The sequence below is a fragment of the Benincasa hispida genome, chromosome 10 (genome assembly GCF_027475165.1).
Source record: "Benincasa hispida cultivar pf3 chromosome 10, pf3_genome.v1.1, whole genome shotgun sequence".
NCBI lineage: Eukaryota > Viridiplantae > Streptophyta > Magnoliopsida > Cucurbitales > Cucurbitaceae > Benincasa > Benincasa hispida.
In genome coordinates this window covers 44,841,580-44,855,076 of record NC_143487.1, presented here as the reverse complement: position 1 = coordinate 44,855,076, position 13,497 = coordinate 44,841,580, and positions in this window count along the sequence as shown.

The window sequence follows — 13,497 nt, the reverse complement described above, 5'->3', positions numbered from 1 at the left end:
AAGCTATTAGGAATTTTAGATTACTTTTAAAAACTAGTTGTTATTTGGATCTGAATGAGACTTTTGTTGTACTGCCATTTAGATGAAATTTAGTTTCTATTTCCACTTTGGAAAAATTTGGTTTTTCTTGTTCTTTTGGAAATAATAGAGTTAGTATTTTTCTAGAATCCAAGCTTATTGATACCGGTTCTTTAATTGATAATCTATATATGCTTGATTCTTTTGTTTCATTTAACAAGATCATGTTATCTAATTCATGTAGTACAAAGCGTAAATTAAATGAGAATTCTGCTATGTTATGGCACAAGTATTTAAGTTACATCTCCAAACAGAGAATTCAGAGACTTGTGTTAGATTGAATTCTTGATTCCTTTGATTTAAGTACTTTAATGTTTGTGTGGAATGTATTAAGGGAAAATAGACAAACATAAGAAAGTTAGTGATGCGTGAAATTATGGTGTGTTATGGTGTGAGTTTGCGATGTTGTGTGTTATGTGGTGATCATGCAAGTTTTCCTAACAAGACCTAAGTATAAGACTCCTTAGGTTTCCTGGTATGTCCAGGGACGAACACAGAGACTACTAAGCAGATATACGACACTCTTTGATTTTATTGTGGTGGTAAAAATAATGAGGTGAATAGTGTTTTAATCTATATTTTTCCTATGCGATGGAGTTGAGCGCAAAGTGATGAAAGCGTAGAGTTACGATAAGTATGCGATGAAGGGGTTGGGAAGGGGGTTAGCTAACATTTCCTAAGATTGTGCACAAGTTATGCGACCATGCTACACACAAATATCATTACTACATCTCTCGATGCAGAATGCCATAACTCTTATTTCTAGGACGCATGCGATGCATATGCAAAACAATCGATAGGGCTGATTTCTAAGTCTCTACTCTCGCCTATGTGACGATGAATGATGCACACATAAAACAAGGTGACCTCATACCATCATTCCTATTTCTAGGGCGCATATAATGTGTAAATAGAAATAGAACTTATGTCTAAGTTTCTACTTCTTGCTTATACGATTCTAATCCGACTCTCTCAAGCCTAGATTCTATCTTTAGACTACTCTCTCAAGTATGTCCAAAGGGTGAATGATACATACATAAGACAAGATGATCGCATAAAATGTAAATCTTAAGTCATGCTAGCTAAATATTTCTCAACCCATTCAGAAATTTAGCTACTCATGCGTGGTATAGAGAGATTGAACATAGATAGAAATGAGGTTTCCATTTTCTGCAAATAAAGTATTGAATACAAAATAAAAAATGGAGTTGAGAGATAAGAAGCCTAGTAAGCAATGTCTTGCTTCATGTGGCCTGTTACACTGCTCTTTATCACTCAAACTTTATTCTAGTTGTGTATTCTTGCTCTCGTAAGTGTTGGCCCTCTCTCCTTTATGTTGCTTTCCGACAGTCTCTTTATCTGTCCGGGAGCGATTTCTCTTGGATTCTTTCTCGACTCTTTGCTCTTCTCCGTTCGCTATGTATATGTATGAGTATGTGCGTGAACAGATTAACTAACTCCTTTTTCTCTGGTGGCCTTTGATATTTATAGATTTCAAGGTGAAACAACTTTTCTTGCTAATGATTACAATGATGGGCGGCATTAATTCCCCTATTTTGTTGTGTCGTTTAATAGTCACCAAAAGTTGAGTGTACTTGCTACAGTGTGGCTTTTAACAGCTTGTCAAATAAATTCGGAATCGACCGTTATCAGCTTTCTGTCCCATCATGATTTATTATGTTGTTGCCTTGATGTGAGGTCTTTATGCAGCCACCTTTTTAAGAAACTTCTCATGATCGTATGACTTACGATTGCAATCTTCACGCGCGCTGACACATTGTGCCTTTGCATTGCAATTTCATATGCGCCATCGTATTGTACTTGCACAAAATAGGTAAATTAGCTGCTTTTATGCGATGAGCGCTTACAAACGCAATTCTTTTCAGTTTAGCACTTTCGGACATGATATTGCCTATTTTACCGTCGCATTCTCTCATTGTTTTACTTATTTGAGCTGTAATAACTTATATTTCTACTTATTATCAGTTAGATACCAACAAATGCTCAGACGTCTTAGAACTAATACATACAAACATTTGTGGTCCATTCCCTACGGCTTCTTGGAATGGACAACAATATTTTATTACGTTCATAAACGACTATTCAAGATATGGGTACCTATATTTAATTCATGAGAAGTCTCAATCTTTGGACGTTTTCAAGTCTTTCAACTTGGAAAGAAAATTAAGGCTATCAAATCTGATCGTGATGTTGAATACTACGGTAGATATGATGGATTAGGTGAACAACATCTAAGTCCCTTTGCTAAATACCTAAAGGAATGTGGAATCGACCCATAATACACTATGCCGGGCAAACCGAACATGAATGGTATAGCAGAAAGACGAAACAGAACACTCAAGGATATGGTAAGTGATTAGTCATTCTTCTCTATCAGAATCCCTCTAGGTGAGGCACTAAAGACTGCAAGTGCCTAGTAAAGCAGTAGCTAAAACCCCTTATGAGCTGTGGACAGGAAAGAAGCCTAGTATTAGGCATCTTCACATATGGGGTTGTCTAGTTGAGGTTAGGCCTTACAGGCCTAATGAAAGAAAATTTGACTCAAGAACTATTAGCTACTATTTTGTTGGGTATTCTGAGCGCTATCGAGGTTTCAAGTTTTATGATCCCACTTCTAGATCATTGTTTAAGACGAGAAATGCTAGATTCCTTGATGATGTTGAGTTCGGGAGGAAAGATTACATAAGGAAAATTGTTTTTGAAGAGGAATTAATTTCTTTTCCTTGTGTGGTTATAAATGATGTCCAAGCTCCAATTCCTGATTTCATTATTGAAACCAATTATAGAACAAAACAACATTGAAGTCCTCGTTATTAAACCTGAAGTTTAAACTCAACAACCTCAATAAGTGCCACTAAGGAGATCTACTAGAGAGAGAAGAAGTGCAATTCCAGATGATTATATTGAAGGAACTCTTATTCAAGAATACCTACGAGCGAAAGCGGATCTTTCCAATTTCTTGTGACAGAATTACCGCATATACATTCAAACATACTTTCATGATGCAAAAGGGATCAAGAAATCATACCAGATGAAGATTTCTTCTTCACAGTGAGTCTGAAGCCCAACCGTCTACCTCGAACAGTCATCACTCAGACAGAAGGAATTGGAGAAGACAACACCACTTAGAGCCCTCAGTATTCTTGGAGTGAGAATCCAAAGTGTGAGCTTTGTTTGGATTTGGTAAAGGGAAGGAGGAAGAACGACCGTACACAACGATCAAGCAAGTGGGAGATGCGGTCGTCTATCGCATAGATAATATGCTTGATCATTTAGGTAAAGTGTACGATCGTGTAGTAAAAATAAGCGATCATCTATACGATCGTGTATGAAAAGGTAAATGATTGTCTAAACGATCGTGTAGGAAAAGGGTGAGCGATCGTCCAAAACGATCGCGTAGGAAAAACTAAGCGATCGTCTATACGATCGTTTAGTAAATACTGGGAGTTAAACAATCGCTTAGTAAAAAGGTAAACAATCGCTTAGATAATAGTGCGAGACGGTGTAATTGGTATGCGATCACTTAACAATATTGTATATGTAAGCGATCGTGCAATTCTATCGTACAGGCACTGATTTTCTAAATGATGACACTATTTTTTTCACAATACCCGTGCACAACGAGATCAACACACCGTCTGCTATTTATAATGCACTCGTACGTTATTTTAAACAAAGAGACGCCTTCCCATTTCCTTTAAAATCGTCCAATTAATGTGATCTTACCACATTCATAACTTATAAATTAATATCAAATATTAATTATAATATTTTTTCCTCTACTAGATATAAATCATATTTATATCCAATTTCCTCCAAATTAATGTATCTCATACATAAAGTTTATTATATCATATTTAATTAACTCGTTCAATTTATCTGTCAAGATGCTTGATCGTTTAGACGAGATACATGATCGTGTAGGAAAAGCTAAGTGATCGTTTATACGATCGTTTAGTAAAGCTCGGGCGCTAAGCGATCGTTTAGTAAAATGTGGGCGATTGTTTAAGAAATGCACACGGGGGTGAGTGGTCGTTTAGCAAACATGAGCTATCTTATAGGCTTTTAATTACTAAGCGATAGAATACAAACACACCGTGAGCTATTAAACGTGTCCTTTTCAAAATGAAAACAATTTCTATTTTATTCTTTAGTTACAAAAATCGAATTGAACTTCCCACTATCGTATGGTTATGGAGAAAACGTCGGGCAATTATCCCATAACTGTCCAATTAATAAAATAATAAATATAATCACATTATATTCATAACCTATAGTTTGATTATATTAACCATAGTGTTTTCTCCTCTACTTGATATAAATCATATTTATATCCAATTTCCTCAAAATTAATGTATCTCATACATTTAGTCAATCATATCATATATAATTAACCAATTCAATTATATCATATATAATCGAACTCCCTTTTATCAATTTGAACATTTCAAACTGATCCAAAAACTGATTCTCAACTTGTATTCAAGCTACTAAGGGAACCTTATAAACCTATGGATCGAAGCTCCAACGGTGTGTGAATTCAGCTGACTAAACTCTTTAGCCACGAGATTCACCATCTGTTAATTGTCAGGCATTCCACTAAAAACCGATAGCTGAACTCTTCTTACCACAGATATATTTCTGTGTCCATCAGATATAACCAATCATGAGTACGATAACCCTTCACAGATGCTCGTAAGTACAGTTGGGCCAATTTACCATTTTCCCCTATAGTTACATCTTACTCCTTAAGTACCATTGATCCCTCTAATGAACAATACAACATAGTCTTGTTCACGCATTTATCAAATCTATCCTAGTTCTACCCGTACACACACGCAGACGAATGCAAGCATACGCGCACACACACCCCTACATGCACACTTGTTTTCTTCTTTGAAGCTTCTTGTCAATTCTTACTTTCATTTATGATGGCAACAATTTTTAAATTTTTATATAAAATTTTCTTACATGTGTTGGTTTTGAAAAGAAAACCATTTTGGGAAGTTCATAACCGCGAAAAACTTCCTCTACATGCTTCTTTCAACATTAATATTATTGTATTTATATATTTAAAAAAAGTATGGAGGGATAAAAAGGTAAATTGGGTCGAACATTTGTTAAAATAATAGCTTTTTAGATTATTCACAAGAGTTTAGACACTTATGTATTCATACCTATTTATTTAGGCAATATGTGTAGAAAATCCAAGATTTTAAAGGAGTGTTCGGGATATTGAATTGAGTTGAGTTGGATTTTTAACCTGCAATCTATTCTTTTGGATGACTCGTGATCAGCTCTCAATCTTCTTCTTTCTTTATCGCAACTAACCAACACACGCTTCAGTCAGATCATTAACTTCGGACAATCATCTTCTTTCGTTTATTATATTTATCTTCTCGATCATCTTCTCCATTGAATCAGTTTCTTCAATTTCTTTCCAAATAATCACACACTTTCCCTCATTTCTCACCATTTGCTCAACTTTTCCTATTTTCTTCGAATCACATAGACAACCAATCACAATATATCAGTGAAGAATATTGCATGTTGCATGATCTACCTAGAAATTCTTGTCATATAACCTTAATGATAAACAATTTCAGGCATTTCATCGTGTTCTATCAGTGTCTATGATAGATTTTTATTAGTGTCTATCACTGATAGAAATTGTTAGAAGTTTGTCACTTGTAGATATTGATAGAAGTCTATCAATGGTAGACACTGATAGAAGTCTATCTGTGTATGTCACTGATAGACGCTAATAGAAGTTTATCACTGATAGATGCTAATAGAAGTTCATCACTGATAGATAATGATATAGTATTATTCAATGTCTATCAGTGTCTGATATGTGATGATATAACATTGTCTGGTATGTAAACGATAGACAATTGGTCATTGTTTTAATATATATTTCAAATGGGAACATCAATTATTACTTGAATATCATAATTGTTGGGATTTTTGTCCTAAACCCATAGTATTTAAATTCGTAAACAAATTTTCTATATCAATAAAATGTTATTTACCTTTAATAAATAATCATTATTTATATAGCTGCATAACCCAAGTCCACTAAACTAAGATCCGGGGTTATTTTCATATAACTTGAACAATATGTGGCTAACATACAAGTGAATCATATTCAAGTAATAACCTAAAAGGTCTATAGTATATGAATAAAGTTGGGTGTCTTATCTTGGTAACACTATGGATACTACCCACTTTGTAATTGTTACAAACGATTTGATTCAAATCGTTCATGTGGGGACATATGGTGAGGGTATTGTGAACCCTGAACCCTAATTTCTCTACTTGAGTATGTTCCTTACTGAGACCAGTATGGTGAATAAGTTGATTTGGAAACTAATGTGTAATTGTAGAGAAAATGGTGAAAAATTAGAAGAAGAGTGTGAATTTGGAAGCTTGACTCTTGGGGAAAACTTGGAAAATTTGGCTAAGTATAACCCATGCGTTGGAAGCTACAAAATTGACTAAGTGTTGTCCATGCGTTGGCCTTGCTCATTTAGAGGTTATTTGGGGCGTTGAAGGAAGCCAAAGTGTGGCCAAGAGAAACTCATGCGGCAGCCAATGTCTTGAGAGGCTAGAACAACGCATGTGGCAGCCTCAAGTTGCCCGGACAAGGGTGTTAGGCGTTGGAGTTGCGTGCACTGGTGGATCATGGAGGCATGGGGTGATGGATGCGGCAGTGCTACACGATAGATGCGGCAGTGCTATACGATGGCATGCGGTGATGCTACACGATGAATGCGATGGATGCGGCAGTACTAGCGATGGTATGCGGCAACACTATGCGTTGGTGATGTGCTATGCGTTGGACATCCGAAGGAATGTGGGCGCGTAGGACAAGCTAATAGTATGCGTTTAAAGAGTGTTGGTCATTATCCTAGTTGAGCGCATAGGGCAAAGGTAAGCCATGCGAAAGGAAAGGATATGTAGCTAAAGATGAGCTTTGCGAGCATCTAGCATATGTGACCAAGTTGTGTCAATTAGATACACAAAGAAAGATTGAATGGACGTATGCGCTGATTGATGGTGTCTGGACATAGGAAGGTTGCAGTATTTTGATGGACGCATTTGTGGTTAGATGATCGCATATGAGATTGGATAGACGCATGCAAGGACGTCATCCGAACATGTGGCTTGTTGGGAAGAAATCTTCAGCCTTAAGAAAATGAGAAGGATGCACAAGAAGACATGTAAATTTAAGCATTTTGTGTTGGCTAATGAAGAGGAAGACACCTTAGTTTGCGGTTATTTGAGTGTTGCGTTGATGGTGTAGGGAAAAGATACTTGGACATCCGGCCAAGTAGGAGGTGTCGGCCTTGGAGAGATTTTGGATGCCTATAAATAGGGCCAAGGACTTCTTTTCAAATCATAATTCAAAGATCATTAAGAAGAACGTGAAAGCTGATTAAACTTTGCGTTGATAGCAAATCTATGCGTTGGTCATAAAGCTTCAAGAGGAGATGCGGTTAGACAGTGAAGTCTGGAAATAGAATCAATTTGGGACGAGGAGTTCTTCCAATATACTCGTGCATTTGGAGTGATTCCAAAGCCACCTGAAAGCTCCGCGAGTCTAGTTTTTAGGGTAGGGCTTCTAAAGAAGAAGCTTCAAGGGATCGGGCTGGAAACTAAGAGAAAGACAGAAGGGTCAAGCTGTAGGGTAAGCTTGGGCCAGTCTTGAAGATTTTATGATTTCGGCCAAACCACAAAGAGTTCTGAGCTCAGATTTTAGGGTAACTTTCTAAGATAAAGAAAGTATCTCAAAATAAGGCTTAGAACTATAGTAATCTGAGTTTTAAATTGAATATGGATTTTAAGGGTTTAAAAGGGAGCCCGAGGTAAACAAAGAACTTCTAGAGAGAAAAGTTCCTAGATGATCAAGGTGAGTGACTAAAATATTTGACTAAAGATTTATAATGTTTTAAAGAAACCGTGTTTTAAAGAAAGATTATTCTCATGCCAGCTAGTTTTACAAAGTAATTTCCAAGCAAACCATGAGTTATGTTTCAAACGCATGCATGTATGAAAGTTTATTAAAAAACTATTTATGTGTGTTTAAATACACCCAACATGCGTTAGTATCTTTAAAGACATGTTTTCTATGCGGAATGCTTTACATACTTTAAAGAGAGAGTCATTTTATGACTAGTTTTACTTGAAACTCGATACCGAAGGACAGTTGAGAAGGTATCCGAGCAACTCGATACTGAAGGACAAGTTTAGAGAAGGTATCTGAGCAGAAGTACCTAAGATATAACAATACTTAGTATGGCCACGTGCACATAGGTAGTTAAAGTCAGAGATTGAGCAAAAGAGTTCTCTCTTGACTAGCAGTCAGAGATTGAACAAAAGGGTTCTCTCTTGATTAGCAATTGATGTTGGGATTTAACCATAGCAGGGTTATTCTCAACTAAGGAATAGTTTTAATGTTTTCTGATAAAAACAACTTTATATGTTTTATGCTTGGAAAATGTTTATATTGTAGTACAAGGTTACTATAGAAGTTTATATTTCAGTTTAATCTTTTTATTGAGACTTTTGCATGAGAAACAGTTTTCTTTCTTAAATCACTCACTAGGCTAGCATGCTCACCCCGTTTTTCCTTTCCCCTAGGTAGCGGTCAAATCTTCAGGAGATAACTCTGCATCTACTCTGCCACTACAGGACAAAGATATTGTAACCCGTCTGTTAGGTTGTTACTGTAAATATTGTACACATGTTACAGTTGTTCATATAGAGACTAGGGTTTTGGGCATCAGGACTTGTAGATCTAGTAATGTAATCACTTTAAATATGTTGTGTTTTTTAATTAATAAATTTTGGCCTAAGAGGCATCCACTGTATATGAGTTTTTACATTGGTATTAGAGTTATTTCCACAAGAGTTATTAGGCAGTAAGTGTCAACAAAAGGATTGATAACTGCTGCAGTCATGTCCTTTCCTAGGCTCAGAGGGTAGGGTAGTTTGGGACGGGGTGTGACAGCTTGGTATCAGAGCAAAGGTATACGTACAACTCGGGAAAAGGTTGAGTATAAAGTTTTGAGTTTATACTAGCTTAGTATCAAAGCATGAGATTTTTGGTGAAAGAGAGAGTTCATGCATTAGTTTAAGTCCAATAAGTAAGTCCCTAACATGTGTACTTAATAATTAGGCAAAGATGTCGAGGAGAAGTGGCAGGCTAAGCAGGCAGACTGAGAAGAGGAATGTTGACCCTACCAGCGGAGGCCCTGAAATTAGACAGGACCCAGATCGAAAGGGGAAGAGAGTTAGAGACCTAGTAGGGCAAGAAGCGGCTTCTGTAAATGAGTCGAGTACCCCACGAGTAGATGTAGAACCCTAGATGGAGGATCGAGTATTTGATAGAATCGCCCAGAGATTGGCAGCCAGTGTAAGGTCGATTCAAACCGATCCAGAAAAAAAATTCGACGTTAAGAGGCTAAAAGCTTTAGGTGTCACAACGTTCGATGGAGCTACAGATCCAGTAGATGCTGAGGTATGGTTGTACTTGATTGAGAAATGTTTTAATGTTATGAGATGCCCTGAGGACCGTAAGGTCGGGTTAGCGGCATTCTTGCTACAGAAAGGGGCTGAGAAATGGTAGAAAGTGATAGAGGCCAGAAAAAGTAGTTAAAAAACTATGACTTGGCCTGAGTTCAGACAAGTATTTGAGGATAAATACTACCCTAGTGCTTTTAAAGAAGCAAAGAGGGAGGAGTTTCTTAGGCTAACTCAGGGATCGATAATGGCTGCTGAGTACGAGCAAAGAATTACAGAGTTATCTCAGTATGCCCTTCCTATCATTGCAGAAGAGAAAGAGAGATGCAAAAGATTTAAGAATGGCCTAAGAAGAAAGATACGTACACCCGTTACCTCTACATTTAATTGGGTTAATTTCACTCAGTTAGTTGAGACCGCTATCAGAGTGGAGTGGAGTGTAGCGAGGGAAGATATACTCCAGCCAGGTGCGGAACAGTTTAGGACGCCTGGTGAAACGAGAGGTAAGAGTTTTAGACCCCCGTTCCCTAGACAGTAAGGGATGAGAAGTTTTGGAGGCATGAGCCAACAAGGTTCCAGTCAAAAGAGGTCAAGACTTGCAGTTGGATCGAGTGGTAGATCAATATCAGGTCGTACTAGTGAGTCAGTAGCTAGTACAGAAAGAATACCACTATGTGCAAACTGTGGTAAGTTCCATACAGGAGTATGTTATGGCAATAGGAATGTGTGTTTTCAATGCGAACAAGCGGGGCACTTCAAGAAAGATTGTCCTCAGCTAGGTCATGTAGCATAGAGAGAACAAAGAGGAGTTACCCAGGTTGTAGACCAACCTAGAGTGACCGGAACCAGAGTTGAGGGATCCGGTGCAGCTAAACAGAAAGGGGTAGCTGGACGACCCCAACAGCAATAGCAACAATAGTAGCAGCAGGGTAGAGTATACGCTGTGACACACCAGGAAGCGGAAGAGGCTCTAGATGTCATAACTGTACGATAACTTTATGTAACCAATCGGCTTATGTGTTATTTAATCCTGGTGCTACACACTCATTCATATCTAGCATGTGTGCATTGCATATAGATAGAATGCTTGAGCGTATGAATGAGGATTTGTTTATCTCTACGCTTGTAGGAGATACTCTAGTTGTACATGAGTATTATAGGAATTATGAAGTAATTCTTGGAAATCAGAGTTTATGGATTGACTTGATTCCACTAGAGTTACTAGAGTTTGATGTTATCTTAGGTATGGATTTCCTAAGTAAACACTATGCCACTGTGGATTGTTTTAAGAAAGAAATAGTGTTTAGGAAACCAGGTGAAAAAGAGATAACCCTGGTAGGAAGTAAAAGAATACTTCCAGGAAGTTTAATATCAGTAGTGAAAGCTAGGAAGCTGCTGAGTAAGGGATGTAAAGCTTATTTAGCCTATATAGCAGTTTCACAGGATAGGAAGCTGAGACCTGAGGATGTACTTGCAGTACAAGAATTCTTAGATGTGTTCCCTGAAGAGTTACCAGGCTTACCACCTAATAGGGAAATAGAGTTTACTATTGAGTTAATTCTAGGTACAACACCTATATCCTAGGCACTATATAAGATGACACCAGTAGAACAGAAGGAGTTAAATGTTCAGTTACAGGAACATGTGGATAAGGGATACATTAGACCCAGTGTGTCACCTTGGGGAGCACCAGTCTTGTTTGTCAAGAAGAAAGACGGTACTCTTAGATTATGTATAGACTATAGACATTTGAATAAGGTGACCAATAAGAATAAGTACCCATTGCCTCGTATAGATGATCTCTTCGATCAGTTAAAGGGAGCCATTGTGTTCTCTAAGATAGATTTAAGATCAGGTTATCACCAGTTGAGGGTGAAGGACACAGATGTTCCAAAGACTGCATTTAGAACTAGGTATGGACATTATGAGTTTCTAGTGATGCCGTTTGGATTGACGAATGCTTCTGCGGTATTTATGGACTTGATGAATAGGATATTTCATCTTTATCTGGATCAGTTTGTAATAGTTTTCATAGATGATATACTAGTATATTCCAGTAATGCAGAAAAGCACAAAGAACATCTGAGGATGGTGTTGCAAATGCTAAGGGAAAAGAAGTTATATGCCAAGTTTAGTTGTGATTTTTGGTTAAACCATGTCGTATTCCTTGGGCATATAGTTTCAGTTGATGGAGTTAGCATAGATGCCCAAAAGATAAAAGCAATAGTCAACTGTGAACGACCCATGAATGTAACAGAAGTACGCAGTTTTCTGGGTTTAATAGGTTATTACAGAAGATTCGTGGAGGGCTTTTCTAAGATAGCTCTAACATTAACAAACCTAACCAGAATTAAGGCTGACTGTGAAGGTTGTGCAAAGACATGGAATGCGACGACAAATCTTGTCAACAGATTAGAAAGAGAAAGATAAGTATTACAAACAATGCAAGTTCTTAATCGAATTGAAGGTATAAATACTGTTTCGCTCTTTTCTTGGTGTACACCTTTCAGTGATCGGCCACGTTTCCCACATGTTTGTGGTGAAATAGAGTCTAACGTAATGAACGCAAGGTTGCTTCCATGTCTGGAAGTACTACTTGCTTTAGTTAATGCACTCTTCTGACCTTTTCTCGATAGATCAGAATGACATCTTCATTTTTACTCTCAGAGGTGAAGATGCCATCTATCATGCTTTAGCTAAACGTATTTGATAACTTTAATACGTATTAAGTTTTTGGTGATTCATATTGCTCATCAAGAGATTAAGAAAACATCATAGAGAAAGTGACTAATAGGTGAACGGAAATAGACAGAGAATGGTAAATGAAATCTATCGAAACATTTAATATTTCTACTAAGTGTTTGATACATGATGTGTGAATGTAGAGATAAAGAAAACATGGAATATAGTGAAAGAGAGATAGAATAGATACAATCAGGTGCCAATGTCTTAGCACAGATTCAATGGAGATCTGCTTGCCGGATCGGATGGTTTTGATGGCAGGAAGAGCTTCCCTCTCAGGCTTGCTCCACCGGTAGCAGGGCTCTCTACACAGAGCTTCGATCAGGTATACAACCGGTCGAATCTGAGATTTACCTCTCGTTCTTATCTCTTTCTCTTTCTGGATTTCTTCTTTTCGACACTCAACTCAGCCTTTTTCTCTCTAAAATCTTACAACATTTAGCCCAGTATCAAATAGCATATTTTTCTCTGAAATCGCTGGGGTATTTATAGGAACAGATCTTTGACTCCAGCCTTGTGGTCCCCACTTGATTGTTATGGTAATTCCGAAGATGGAGGGATTTTATTCCTTCTGTTATGCAATCAGACTATCAATTCTGCACAATTGTTAGTTGTACACGTGTCTCAATCTCCCGCTCTTGCATTGCTCAGTTTCATCTTTCGATCATAGGTTTGCATGCAGTGTTTGTTTTTATTACCACATGCGGTTGAAGCCTAGCTCTGGACCGACTGTCGCATTGTGCCATTACTTCGGTAATCATCTCTTCATGGTTGATCTACTGGCACAATGTTACAGAGATGCATTGATTAGTTTTTCATGAGCCTTGAGCGCAAGCGGTGACTTGGTCTCCTGCAAAACAGAGTAAAGTTTGGCTTGTCCTCTATCTTTTTGGCGTTAGTGGGTGTAATTGCAAACATTTATAATTATTGTCATACTAGGTTAATTTTCATATAATTGGCACATAATTACTAACTTTTGGCCTCAATATCTAGATAAGGTGGTATAAATAACTTGTATTTCTACAAGTTATCACACCCCCCAAATTTAGATATATGCTTATCCTCAAGCATATCTTCTACTAAAGCAATCATGCTCTATTCCTATCCTATATTTCTGCGATGATTGGTTGC